Here is a 13,197-nt window from a genome sequence, read left to right on the forward strand (position 1 = left end):
TATACCAAACTTGCTTTTAATTTTAGAAAAAGGGAAGGTTGTCTGCTGTCATTGCTCTTCATCTGTATTGTCCTGAAGGGGTTGGTTAAAGCAATAAAATAGGAAATGAGAATAAGAAGAAAAAAATAAAGTAGCAGAAGGGAAAGAGACAGTTTTTATTTGTAAATGGCAGTTTTTCTGTTAATCTTCTTGAGTTTTGTGTCAGAACTAACAAGAGTTCAGTAAGATGACTGGAGAGAAAATACAGTATACAAGCAAGCAGTAAACAGTTTGAAAGTCTAATAGAAAAACTATCCTATTTAGATAGTATCAAAAGTGCTAAAATACTGAGGAATAAACAAGAAATGTTCAAGGTCCCTATAATGAAGGAAACTAGTTTTAACCAAAGGACAAGAATGACTTGACTATGAATAAATGGAGAGAAATACTGTGTTGTGGATGAGAAGGTGTGATTGATGTATTCATATCTGTTTTCTAATTATTGTATCCCCATTTTCTAGCAAAGAGTGGGTGCTCAACAGCTACTTGTGCTAGACACTATTTTGGGTGCTTGGTGTGTACCGTATTCAACATTATATTTAATTACCATAGCTTAATATAGGGAGAATTGATATCTTTACAGTAGTGGATCTCTGTTGAAAACAAAATCCCTTCCCTCTGGGAGCTTATGTTCTAGTCACACACAGACCACTCAGGGGCTCTTAAAATTATTGAGAAAGATGTTAATGACCCCAGTGTAATTGGTGCTTAATACAGAAACTGTGCTTACAGAGAGGAAAGAACAAGTATGTCTAGAATTGATCAGACTTAGCACATGAATGCTAAGACCAGACCACATGAGTGACCACTGATGATAGCTTATATAAGATGATTAGAGAGAGGCTCTCTGAGGATGTGAAGTTTGAGCAGGCACCCAGTATTATAAAAAGTGCCCATTGTTCCCTAATTTAACATATAACTAAATTTAATACTATTTGAATGCAAATTATTGGGGGAAGGTGTTCATCTGAAAGAATAGCCAAAAAAGTTTTGAAAAGGAAGAATGAGGAGGATGGTTCTCCCAGATAACAAAATGTTATCTTCAGTGACAGTAATTAAAACATTGTGGTATTGGTATAAGAAAAGGTAGTACAGAAAAGGGACCACAGGTCTCTTGCTTAAGCAGCTGTTTGTAGGCCCTGGACAGTTTGCAGTTCTCTCTGAGCTGGCTATATCTACACTGTGTATCTTCTCAAGAAAATATCACTAAAATACTATTGAGCGAAACTGGTGGGCATAGTTAAAGGGATGGCAACCTTGGATATGCTCTGATTTTTAAAAAATTTGTAGATTTTAGTACTTTATTATTAGTTATTACTAGATGGACTAGATGCTCTTTGTGATCTCTTCCAGCCTCATCTTCTGTGACTCCGTAGTCCTCTGGGAGTTTTATTTATCCTTTAATTTAATTTAATTTAATTTAATTTAATTTTTTTTTTTTTTGAGACAGAGTCTTGCTCTGTCACCCCGGCTGGAGTGCAGTAGCGTGATCTTGGCTCACTGCAACCTCTGCCTCCTGGGTTCAAGCAATTCTCATGCCTCAACCTCCCTAGTAGCTGGGATTACAGGTGTGCACCACCACGCCCAGATACATCTCTAGTATCTTTACTAGAGACAAGCTTTCACCATGTTGGCCAGGCTGTTCTTGAGCTCCTGGCCTCAAGTGATCTGCCTGCTTTGGCCTCCCAAAGTGCTGGGATTACCTGTATGAGCCACTGTGCCCAGCCTTATATATCTATTAATTTTATTCCAGCAGCAGAAACTCAGCAAAGCTCTCCAGAGTTGGTTCCTCTCCCTGCATCCCAGAAGACTTCATCCTTCTCTACACCCCTTTTCTCTCTACCATAAATAAAGATTCTATTAGGGGTGCCATTTCTTCTGCTCTAAAATGGGAATATTAATCTCTTCATGAGACTATTGTAAAGTGAAGAAAATAATATATGTGAAAGAGCTTCGTGTTCTCTAAATCACCATAGATTTTAAAGAATCGCTGGGCGAGGTGGCTTATGCCTGTAATCCCAGCTACTTGGGAGGCTGAGGCAGCAGAATCGCTTGAGCCTGGGAGGCCGAAGTTGCAGTAAGCCGAGATCGCGCCACTGCACTCCAGCCTGGGGGATGGGAGTGAAACCCTGCCTCAAAAAAAAAAAAAAAATTATTATTATGACAGTGTTTAATTTTCTTGGTAAAGTCAGAACAGTGCTACTTTTGTGTTCTCTATTCTGACCCGCATGAGGTAAAGCTGAGAAAGTGGTATTCTGGTTCACAGTCTGTGGCCTTTGTCCCATCTTTCCTTTCCTAGGTGAAAATTAGTTCTGCTGTGCTTAAAGCTGCGGCCCATCACTATGGAGCTCAATGTGATAAGCCCAACAAGGAGTTTATGCTCTGCCGCTGGGAAGAGAAAGATCCGAGGCGGTGTTTAGAGGAAGGCAAACTGGTCAACAAGTGTGCTTTGGACTTCTTTAGGTAAAAATCTTTGGTATCAGTGCCTACTTGGTTGAAGCATAAAGGTTTAAATGAATAAGTGAACAGCCAGCTAATAATCTGGATTTTATTAGGAAGTACATAGGCTTTGAAATCAGACCAAGGTAAAACATTCAAAGGATGATAATTATTTTTGGTTTTGTTTTTATTATCTGGCAAGTTCTTTTATCTCCATGAATCTCAGTTTCCAAATTGTAAAATAATACCTATCTAGGTTTGCTAAGCAAGTGACTGGTGACCATTTTTGCTACAGCAAGGGGAAAGTCTTTTTGCTGTGAAAAATTTGAAAAGGCACGTAAAACAACCTATCACAGTCCTTTTTAAGCAGGCATTCACTAGGTTTTGTCATTACTACAGAACACAGGTATGATGGAAAGAAAACTGTATTCGGAGTTAGGTTTTAGGTAGGTCATTGTGCTTGATACTTAAGTAAAAAAAAACTAAACAGTGTAATTGTAGGAAAATGTTTTAACAAGCATATTAGCACTCTATTTAAAAGGAGAGAGAGTGAACTCAAAGGAAATTGGCTCTTGTAACTCTGAAGTCCAGAAATAGGCCTGGCATCAGGCAAGGCTGGATTCAAGGGCTTAAATAATTTCACAACTACTTGATGTCTTTTTGCCTCTCCTCTTTTCACAATCTCTTAGTCCTGGTTTTCTCTGTTGACCTCATTTCAGAAAGACTCTCACCTTGCTGTACCAAAAATGGCCACCAGCCACTCGAGTTGCTGTTCTGTTGATACTTGCTTAGCAAACCTAGACAAAGTGTGCCCTTTATCCAGAAGTGAGCAGAAGCTCCTGAACTGAGTCTAATTGTCCTGGCTGGCAGACTTCGTATACGTATCATTGCATCACTTGTGCTTCAGGAGATAAAAAGCTCTAATTGGTCAGGCCTGAGATGGGGAGTGGACTTAGCTTCATCCAAACCACATTGCTGAGAGACAGGGAGGGGTTGTTCCCAAAGGAAAATTAGAAGGATGTTACAGAAGAATGGGGAATGACTGCTGGCTAGGCAGAAACCACCGATGTCCACTACAATGAAGTTAGAGAAAAAAAATAGATACCTTAGCACAGTAGCTGCTTTCCTCCTTTCTTGCATCTGCTGTCTCTGTCCCTATGCAAAGATATTTTTGTGGTTATAATCATAGTATGTATACATTGAGAAATTCATTTTTCACTTGATATTATTGGAAACATTCTTCGAAGTTGCTATATAGTCTTCATGATCATCTTTTTTTTTTTTTTTTTTTTTTTGAGACGGAGTCTCACTCTGTTGCCCAGGCTGGAGTGCAATGGTGTGATCTTGGCTCACTGCAACCTCTGCCTCCTGGCTTCAAGTGAGTCACATGTCTCAGCCTCCTGAATAGCTGGGTCTACAGGCCTGCGCCACTACGCCTGGCTAATTTTTTTGTATTTTTGGTAGAGATGGGGTTTCAGCATGTTGGCCAGGCTGGTCTTGAACTCCTGACCTCAAGTGATCAGCTCTCCTTGGCCTCCCAAAGTGCTGGGATTGCAGGTGTGAGCCACCGCACCTGGCCATGATCATCATTCTTAATGGTTATATATTATTCCATCAGTGGATAAACCAACCATAACGTACCTGACCAATTCCTGTTATTGAACATCATTGTTGATTTCAGTTTTTGATTATTTTGGATAAATCTGCAGTGATTACCTTTGCGTATAGATCATTTTCATCAGTTAATAATTCCTTGGCATAAATTTCCTAACAGTGAGTTTACTCTATAAAGGGCTTTGAACATCATTATGGCTCTTGAACTGTATCGCTTTTTTTTTTTTTTTTGAGGTGGGGTGTCGCTCTGTTGCCCAGGCTGGAGTGCAGTAGCACGATCTTGGCTTACTGCAAGCTCCGCCTCCCGGCTTCACACCATTCTCCTGCCTCAGCCTCCCGAGTAGCTGGGACTATAGGCACCCAGTACCACACCTAGCTAATTTTTTGTATTTTTAGTAGAGACAGGGTTTCACGATGGTCTCAATCTCCTGATCTTGTGATCCATCTGCCTTGGCCTCCCAAAGTGCTGGGATTACAAGCGTGAGCCACCGTGCCCAGCAAATGCTTTTGTTTTTTAAATGTTGGATCAATTTATGCTGTCCTCAGCGCTGGATTCTGGTATGCATAGTATTTAAATATTTGGGAGGTGCAAATATTTAATTTGCAGTATTTGGGAGGTGCAAATGTTTCAATTTGCATTGATTTGATTGCCAGCGAGATTGAGTGTGTGTGTGTGTTTATTTAAACAATTTTTCTTTTTTTTTTTGAGACAGAGTCTCACTCTGTCACCCAGGCTGTAGTGCTGTGGCGTGATCTTTGTTCGCTGCAACCTCTGCCTCCTGGGTTCAAGCGATTCTCGTGCCTCAGCCACCTGAGTAGCTGGGATTACGGGTGTGTGCCACCTGCCTGGCTAATTTTTGTATTTTTAGTAGAGATGGGGTTTCGCCATGTTGGCCAGGCTGGTCTTGAACTCCTGGCCTCAAGTGATCCACCCACCTTGGCCTCCCAAGGTGCTGGGATTACAGGCATGAGCCACAGCATCCAGCCTAAACAATTTTTATTTTCTAAGAGAACTTTTGCAAAGCATTTTTTCCATGGCCCAGTGGTAGTACATTTTAAGGAATGTTTGGATTTCACAAATTCCCAAGGTGCCTAACTGCCTCCATAGAGGAATTTCTCACTGCTGAAGTTGCTGGCTTTAGGCATTAGTAGATAATTGTTAGGTATGGGTAACAGGGTCCAGAACAGGGATCCGTGCTACTAGAGTAGTGGCTTGCAGCCCGTCTGCTGCTGCTGCGTTTTGGAGGAATATAAAACTCCCATTGGAAATGGTTGCTTTCTACCAAAGTGATTCTTGAGTAGAAGTTATGTGGGTGCAGGTTATGCTTAGTATACCCGGAAGGGAAACCTAAGAAGCTGGTGACATTGGTGGACCTCTAGGAGAGCAACTGAGTGGCTTATTGGGCAGGGTGGAAAGCAGATTTTTCACTGTATACTTCCTTAAGCCATCTCTGAGATCCTTCCTTCCTGATCCATGTTAAACAAGATTCATGTGAGAGTGTAGCTAGATTTCTGGAGTATGACAGGTAAGCACTTAAATAATAAAATTATTATTTCATTGGGAGAAAGAGGTGTTCTGAATTTCACTGCCTCAAGTATGGCTTTTACATAAAATGATGGTATTTTATTCTTGCTTGAACATGCATACTAGCAGGGTTGAATGATAAGATAAGGAGGATTTTGCAAAAAACTGAAACTTATTCTTTTTATACACAGAAGTTAAATTTTCTCTAGCCATTTTTGATGGCCACAGAATGAATTATATGCTAGCCTGCTTCTTAACAGAGAATACCAAATATAATATAACTTTGTTCTTGATAGCAAGGATTAATATCTATTTTTGTTCAATGCGTAAATAAAATGAGGACCTTGAGCTTTTGAGGAGTGGAGTACAGTTTGTCTTTATACTGAATGATCCCAGGATCTTCTGCTTGTTAGTTTGTGTATTTGCTTTTTATAATTCTGTCTCTTCCTTTGCCGTTGTCTGTCGCGTTTGACTTCTATCAGCATGTCCATGATTTAATTATGCCTCCTTCTCTTCTAAATTTGCTAAGCTGATACCCTTAGAGGAATTGGATCTAAAGAAAAGAATAAATAGGCCCCAAGTAAGGAGTTCCTCTCTGAGTAAGATAGGCGTGCATTAGGCTACGCTCTTTTCTTCTTACTATATAAAGAAATTAGGTTTTCTACCTCAGAAATCTTTTTTGTTTACTAACTTGTTCTCAAATTGAGGATCCTGAAGTTGTCTTGTAAGTGAGGTAAGAATATGTACTCACTTACCTTTCAAAAAGCAAGGCTATGTATTTGAGATCTGTACCTATTTTTTTCTCACTTTTCTGTTTTTCATTGTTTTGCAAAGAGATGCCCCTAACCCAGCTTTCTTTTCCAGGCAGATAAAACGTCACTGTGCAGAGCCTTTTACAGAATATTGGACTTGCATTGATTGTACTGGCCAGCAGTTATTTCATCACTGACGCAAACAGCAGGCAAAGTTTGACGAGTGTGTGCTGGACAAACTGGGCTGGGTGCGGCCTGACCTGGGAGAACTGTCAAAGGTAAAAAGGCTTCTGCTGGAGATCTCGCTCTCTGACTCGGGTGGGATAAAGGCAGGAGGTGGTCAGCAAAGGGTCTCTGTAAATACAGATATGATGTAAGAACTTACCAGATTTACCAAGCATATTAATTAGGCAGTGATTATACACAATCCAGAAAGGAATTTTTAAAAATAGAAATATTTCTGGCTGGGCGTGGTGGCTCACGCCTGTAATCCCATCACTTTGGGAGGCTGAGGTGGGCAAATCATGAGGTCAGGAAATTGAGACCATCCTAGCTAACATGGTAAAACCCCGTCCCTACTAAAAATACAAAAAATTAGCCGGGCGTGGTGGTGGGCGCCTGTAGTCCCAGCTACTTGGGAGGCTGAGGCAGGAGAATGGTGTGAACCCGGGAGGTGGAGCTTGCAGTGAATGGAGATTGTGCCACTACCTCCACTCCAACCTGGGCAACAGAGCAAGACTCCGTCTCAAAAAAAAAAAAAAAAAATTTCTTTAGGCCTTCTAGCATGTGCAGATTTGTTTTTAGTTAATTAGCTAATTAAAGAACAGAAGGGAGTAGAGAAAGATAAAGTATTAGTGAAACACTGTCAGTTGAAAACATTGTGGAGGTTATTGTGGAATTCACTGGGGAAATAGGATCAGGCTTATGCCATATTTTTCAGAACATATCTAAGATTTTTTTTTTTAAAACTACATTCTTGTAGTTTTAAAAGTGTTTCTCTTTCTCCTATATTTCCTATCTTAGTTGTGACACCACCGTCTGTTGAAACATCAGAGCTAGAAACCTGAATTCTTCATTCCCTACTGATTCCATGCAGTCATCACTTCCTTTAGATTAGCATCTTCTGGAATTTTTTTTTTTTAATCCTCTCATTGTTCCTGCTGCTGTTATCTTATTCTTGGACAGGAGTTCTTAACCTGGGGTACATGAATTTCTGGGAGAGGAGGGTGGATCAATGTGGGCTTTAGATGAAATTGAAGAATTGAGGATTAAATTACACCTCCACAAGAAGAGTGATCTGTGTGGAAAACAAATCTTACGTCACTGTGTTTTTAAAAACTGTACGGGGACTCTGCATTGCTGGTGAGATAAAGCATCTTCTCCATAATATGGCATGCAGGCCCTTTATGATCTGACCCATCCCTGCTTCTTCAGCCTCAGCTCCCTCCGTTCCCTGTGGGGCAGCACAGGTAGCAAGGCATGGAGGAAAAAACTCAGGTCTCACTCTCTCTCCTAGGCTGGAATGCAGTGGTGCAATCACAGCTCACTGCAGCCTTGACTTCCTGGGCACAGGTGATTCTCCCACCTCAGCTTCCCAAGTAGCTGGGACTACAGGCGCAGGCCACCATGCCCAACTAATTTTTGTATTTTAGTAGAGACAGGATTTTGCTGTATTACCCAGTCTGGTCTTGAGATCCTGAGCTCAAGCAGTCCTCCCACCTTAGCCTCCCAGTGTGATGGGATTACAGGTCACCATACCTGGTCTAGTTCCCTTCTCTTTGTGTATAGCATCTGTGAATGGTTGGATTATAAGCTTGGTGTCATAAGTAATAACTTAGCATTTTTTTTGTCTTTTATATCTGGCTTGATTATTTTCAGATACTTTCTGATGTACTGAACATATTATTTTAAATAGTTGATAATTCTAGGTTGGAAAGTGGTAGAACTTATACATGTAACAAATAAAACTACCTTTTCTCATTTCTGACTTATGAAAGAAGAAATAACAAGTCATGCTAGTAAGAAAGCATATTTATTCTTGAATCTTTGTATTAACATTTTTTAAAACTCTGTGAGATAAAAAAAAATTCTCTTAACTCTTTTCAAAAGTGTATTTCTCGATCAGGTGCCATGGCTCACACCTGCAATTCTAGCACTTTGGGAGGCTGAGGCAGGAGGATCGCTTGAGCTCATGAGTTCAGGACTAGCCTGGGCAACATTTTTTTTGTTTTTCTTTTTGAAGTGGAGTCTCACTCTGTCACACAGGCTGGAGTATAGTGCCACGATCTCTGCTCACTGCAACCTCTGCCTTCTGGGTTAAAGCAATTCTGCCTCAGCCTCTTGAGTAGCTGGGATTACAGGCACCCGCCACCATGGCCAGCTAAATTTTGTATTTTTAGTAGAGATGGGGTTTCACCATGTTGCCTGGGCTGGTCTTGAACTCTGACCTCAAGTGATCCACCTGCCTCAGCCTCCCAGAGTGCGGGGATTACAGGCATGAGCCACTGTGCCCAGCCAATTTCATAAATGTCTTTAATTCCTTAAAGGAGCTGCAAATACCAGGGAAACACTAGTGGATCATTAGGAACCATCTGTACTTATGACAGGGCGGTGGGATAACTTTCAAAAGCAAACAAACAAAACTAGTAGACTTGAAGACTTAGGTTCCAGCTTTAGCTCTGACATTAGTGTGTATCTTATCTTAGGCATGCCAGCCTCCCTGGTCTTCATCTGTGCACTAGAGATAATAATGCCTCATAAGGTGGTTATAATAATAATTGTGTGATTGTATACACAAAAGCTCTGTTCCCAATAAAAGGTTTATGAATTTATACATCTAGGAAGATGAATCTGGTCATTTTACATGAGGTGACTTAAGAGTTCAGAGCAGTGGCTTAATACAACCAAAGTTTATTTCTTGCGCATGGGTTCAATGGGCGCTGGTGGGGTTGGGGAGCAGGGGTCTCTCATCATCTTGGTTATTGAGATCGTGGTCTCCCATTGTGACACCTGCTTTCATGAGTCACTGAGGGAGGGAAAGAGCATGTGGTGGTGAATTTGCACTGGTTTTTAAAACGTCTACCCAGAAGTGATGCATCCCTTCGGCTCACATTTGATTCGCTGAAGCAAGTTACAGGGCCATGGCTAACCTCAGAGGGATGGGGGATGTGCAATCCCACCGTGAGGGTGTAAAGAGGAGAATCAGGCTATTTGGTAAACTGTGCTAATTACCACCATGATATCACATGTAGAGATACAAATATATGCTGTATATAAATATAAATATACACATATTTTATTTTTTCTTTCTAGAGAGGGTCTTGCTCTGTCACCCAGGCTGGAGTGTAGTGGCGCAATCTCGGCTCACTGCAACCTCCACCTCCTGGGCTCAAACCATCCTCCCACCTCAGCAACCCTTGCCCCCCAGGAGCTGGGACTACAGGTGCACACCATGCCCAGCTAATTTTTAATATTTTTTTGTAGAGACAGCATTGTGCTATGTTGCCCAAGCTAGTCTCCTGGGCTCAAGTGATTCTCCTGCATCGGCCTCCCAAAGTGCTGAGATTACAGATGTGAGCCACTGTACCCAGCAGATATTTCATTTTTTAAAATGCTGCAGTTATACCATATAGATAGTGTTTGGCAACTGCTGTTTTAGCAGTACCTCATATACATCTTTCTCTGTTAGTATATATAGATTCATTTCATTTTAACAACCTAATAGTCCATTTTATATACCACAATTTATTGACAGTTGTTGTTTCTACGTGTTTTCTTTGCTATTACAAAGAGTGGTGCAATTAACATCACCCTTCAGACTCTTTTTTTTTTTTTTTTTTTTGAGACAGAGTCTCACTCTGTCACCCAGGCTGGAGTGCAATGGCACTATGTTGGCTCACTGCATCCTCCACCTCCCAGGTTCAAGCAATTCTCATGCCTCAGCTTCCAGAGTAGCTGGGATTACAGGTGTGTGCCACTATGTCTAGCTAAGTTTTGTATTTTCAGTAGAGATGGGGTTTCACCATGTTGGCTAAGCTGGTCTTGAACTCCTGACCTCAAGTGATCTGCCCCCTCTTGGCCTCCCGAAGTTTTGGGATTACAGGCATGAGCCACTGCACCTGGCCTTTTCAGACATTTTAAGTGTGTATTTGTGCAAATACTTCTGTAGAATAAATTCCTAGGAATTGTTGGATGAAAGGGCATATGTGCTTTATATTTTGATTGTTACTATCAAATTGCCCTCAGCAGGGTTTGAGACTGCCTGTTTTTGCATATCTGCTCCAATACTATATACTATTCATCTTGTGTATCTTTGCCAGACTGACAGGTAAAAATGTGTTCTTTTAATTTACATTTCTCTGATTGTCAACAAGGTTAAACTTTTTGCATAAGTTAATTTGTCATTTGTCTTGCTTCATCTGTGAAATGACTGAATCTATTTTTTGTTCATTTTATCTTTTGGGTTGTTTTGTGTATGTTTTTTCTTATTGGTTTGTAAATATTATGGTTACTTTTTATCTCATATGCATTGTAAATATTTCCCCGTTGGTTATTTAAATGTCTACCAAATATTCATTTGCCTTGCATGATCCACATTACAATTAAAAAATTTCTTCTTCTCATTCACTAAAAACAGTCCTTAATTACTTTTGACTTGTTAGCTCAAGAAGGCAGAAGAAACACATAATTCTGCCTTCAGGTGCTATGAAATACCTAGTGAATTAAGAGATTGTGTGGAGAGGCTTAGAGTTTTCCATATCCATGGAACTGGATATTTTATATGAAACTTTCACATAGATTTATCTAACATGACTTTGACTTTGTGCAGTAAGTATGGTAGATTTCATTATTTCTGTTGTACAGATGTCCCTGCATCTATAGATTTGGGTTTGAATCCCCACCAGGTATTAGTTCTGTCACATGGGGCGTCATGGTACTTAGGAGGTTATTCCATGTTAATCATACATGTAACATGTATGGCAAAGTCAGTACGCAATCAGTGTTTGTTCTCTTTCAACTCTTCCACTCTTCAGAGGTGTTAAGAGACACACAGCTTAGATCTAGAGGCTGGCTCTCCTGGCTTGTAGGCCAGGTCTTTTTCTGGTGGACTGTATTGCTCCTCTGAAGAGAGCGTGAGTTCCTGGCCCCTTTAGAAATAAGAACATCAGAGTTAGTGTTTACATAAGTCCTTCAGTGCAGGACTGGGCTTTGAGCCTGGATGTTGGTTTTATTTAAAAAGCACATTTCTCACTTATATAAATAATCCTTGTACATTGCTTAAAAATTTGGAAAAAATATTTTTAAAACATTTATAGTCCTACCATTGAGATGGAATGACTGCTTTCACGTTCGAGCATTTCTTTCCAGTATTTCTTCTGGGCATATATTTTTTTTGTTTTACAAATCTGATACGATTTTATTGTATCATTAACATTAATGCCCACATTATAATTTAAACATTTTTCCTTGCTATACAACTTTTTGTTAATGTCATTTTAATTGCTGCAAAATATTTCATTCAGTGGGTTGTATTTCATTATTTATTTTCCTGGTATTAAATGTTTAGATTGAACCCTCTATTAAAAATTATTCAGGAATGTGCTTCCTTCCTATATTTCATGTTCTTTTCTTTTTGTTTTTTTTGTCTTTAGAGACAAGGTTTCACTCTGTCGCCCTGGTTGGAGTGCAGCAGCGTGAACATAGCTCACTGCACCCTTGAACTCCTGGCCTCAAGTGATCCTCCCACCCCAGCCTCCAAACTAGCTAGGACTAAAGGCGTGCGCCCCCATGCCAGCTAATGTTTGTATATATATATATTTTTTTGTAGAGATGGGGTCTCCATATGTTGCCCAGGCTGGTCTTGAACTCTTGGCCTCAATGATCCTCTGGCTTGAGCCTCCCAGATTGCTAGGATTACAGGTGTGTGTCACTGCACCCAGCATATTTCATATTACTTTCTTAAGCTAACTTTCCAAAAATGAAATAATTAGACCACACGGAATATACATTTTAAGGCTTTTGGAATATATGGCCAAATTGCTTTCCAAAATAGTTTTAGCAATTTATGCTCAGCTCTGAGGGTTCCTATAAATACTTACTTTTGAAGAATATAATGACAAATACTGGAGAAGAGAGTGAAACAAATGAATCTTCTCCAACCTATGGGCCCTGTCTTCACCAAATACTTAATTCTAATCATCAGTGCATAGTTCAAAGTGGGGCATTTTGATATGGCTATTTTGGTGTGGCCATTATGCCTAATTTGAAACAGCCATATCACAATGTAAACTCACTCTTTTTAACATTCAAATAATGTATTCAGTGGACATGCTTGGCTTTCTCTTTATCCTTGACCTTCTTTTTTTTATTTTTAAAATAAAAAGAGGTGGTGTCTCACTATGTTGCCCAGGCTAGTCATGAACGCCTATCCTCAAGTGATCCTTCCACTTCGGCCTCCCAAAGTGCTGGGATTCTAGGTGTGAGCCACTGTGCCTGGCTCATCCTTAACCTTCTCATTAGTTCTAACTCCTTATGTCATCCCTGATCTTCTACCCAGAGGTAGGGCTTAAGCATTTCACATACTTTGGCAGTTTTATTGCCAAAAGTTTTGATAGGTGATTTCTTTTTTTTTTTTGAGACAGAGTCTTGCTCTGTCGCCCAGGCTGGAGTGCAGTGGTGCGATCTCAGCTCACAGCAACCTCCACCTCCTGGGTTCACACCATTCTCCTGCCTCAGCCTCCCGAGTAGCTGGGACCACAGGTGCCCGCCACCATGCCCAGCTAATTTTTTGTATTTTTAGTAGAGATGGGTTTTCACCGTGTCAGCCAG

At 40.4% G+C, this 13,197-nt stretch overlaps 1 pseudogene; it reads left to right on the forward strand.

Moving 5' to 3' along the window:
* LOC129534552 (NADH dehydrogenase [ubiquinone] 1 alpha subcomplex subunit 8-like) overlaps positions 1 to 13,197 on the forward strand; it is a 108,578-nt pseudogene that overhangs the window by 5,002 nt on the left and 90,379 nt on the right.

Source organism: Gorilla gorilla, chromosome 5, assembly GCF_029281585.2.
Source record: "Gorilla gorilla gorilla isolate KB3781 chromosome 5, NHGRI_mGorGor1-v2.1_pri, whole genome shotgun sequence".
Classification (NCBI taxonomy): domain Eukaryota; kingdom Metazoa; phylum Chordata; class Mammalia; order Primates; family Hominidae; genus Gorilla; species Gorilla gorilla.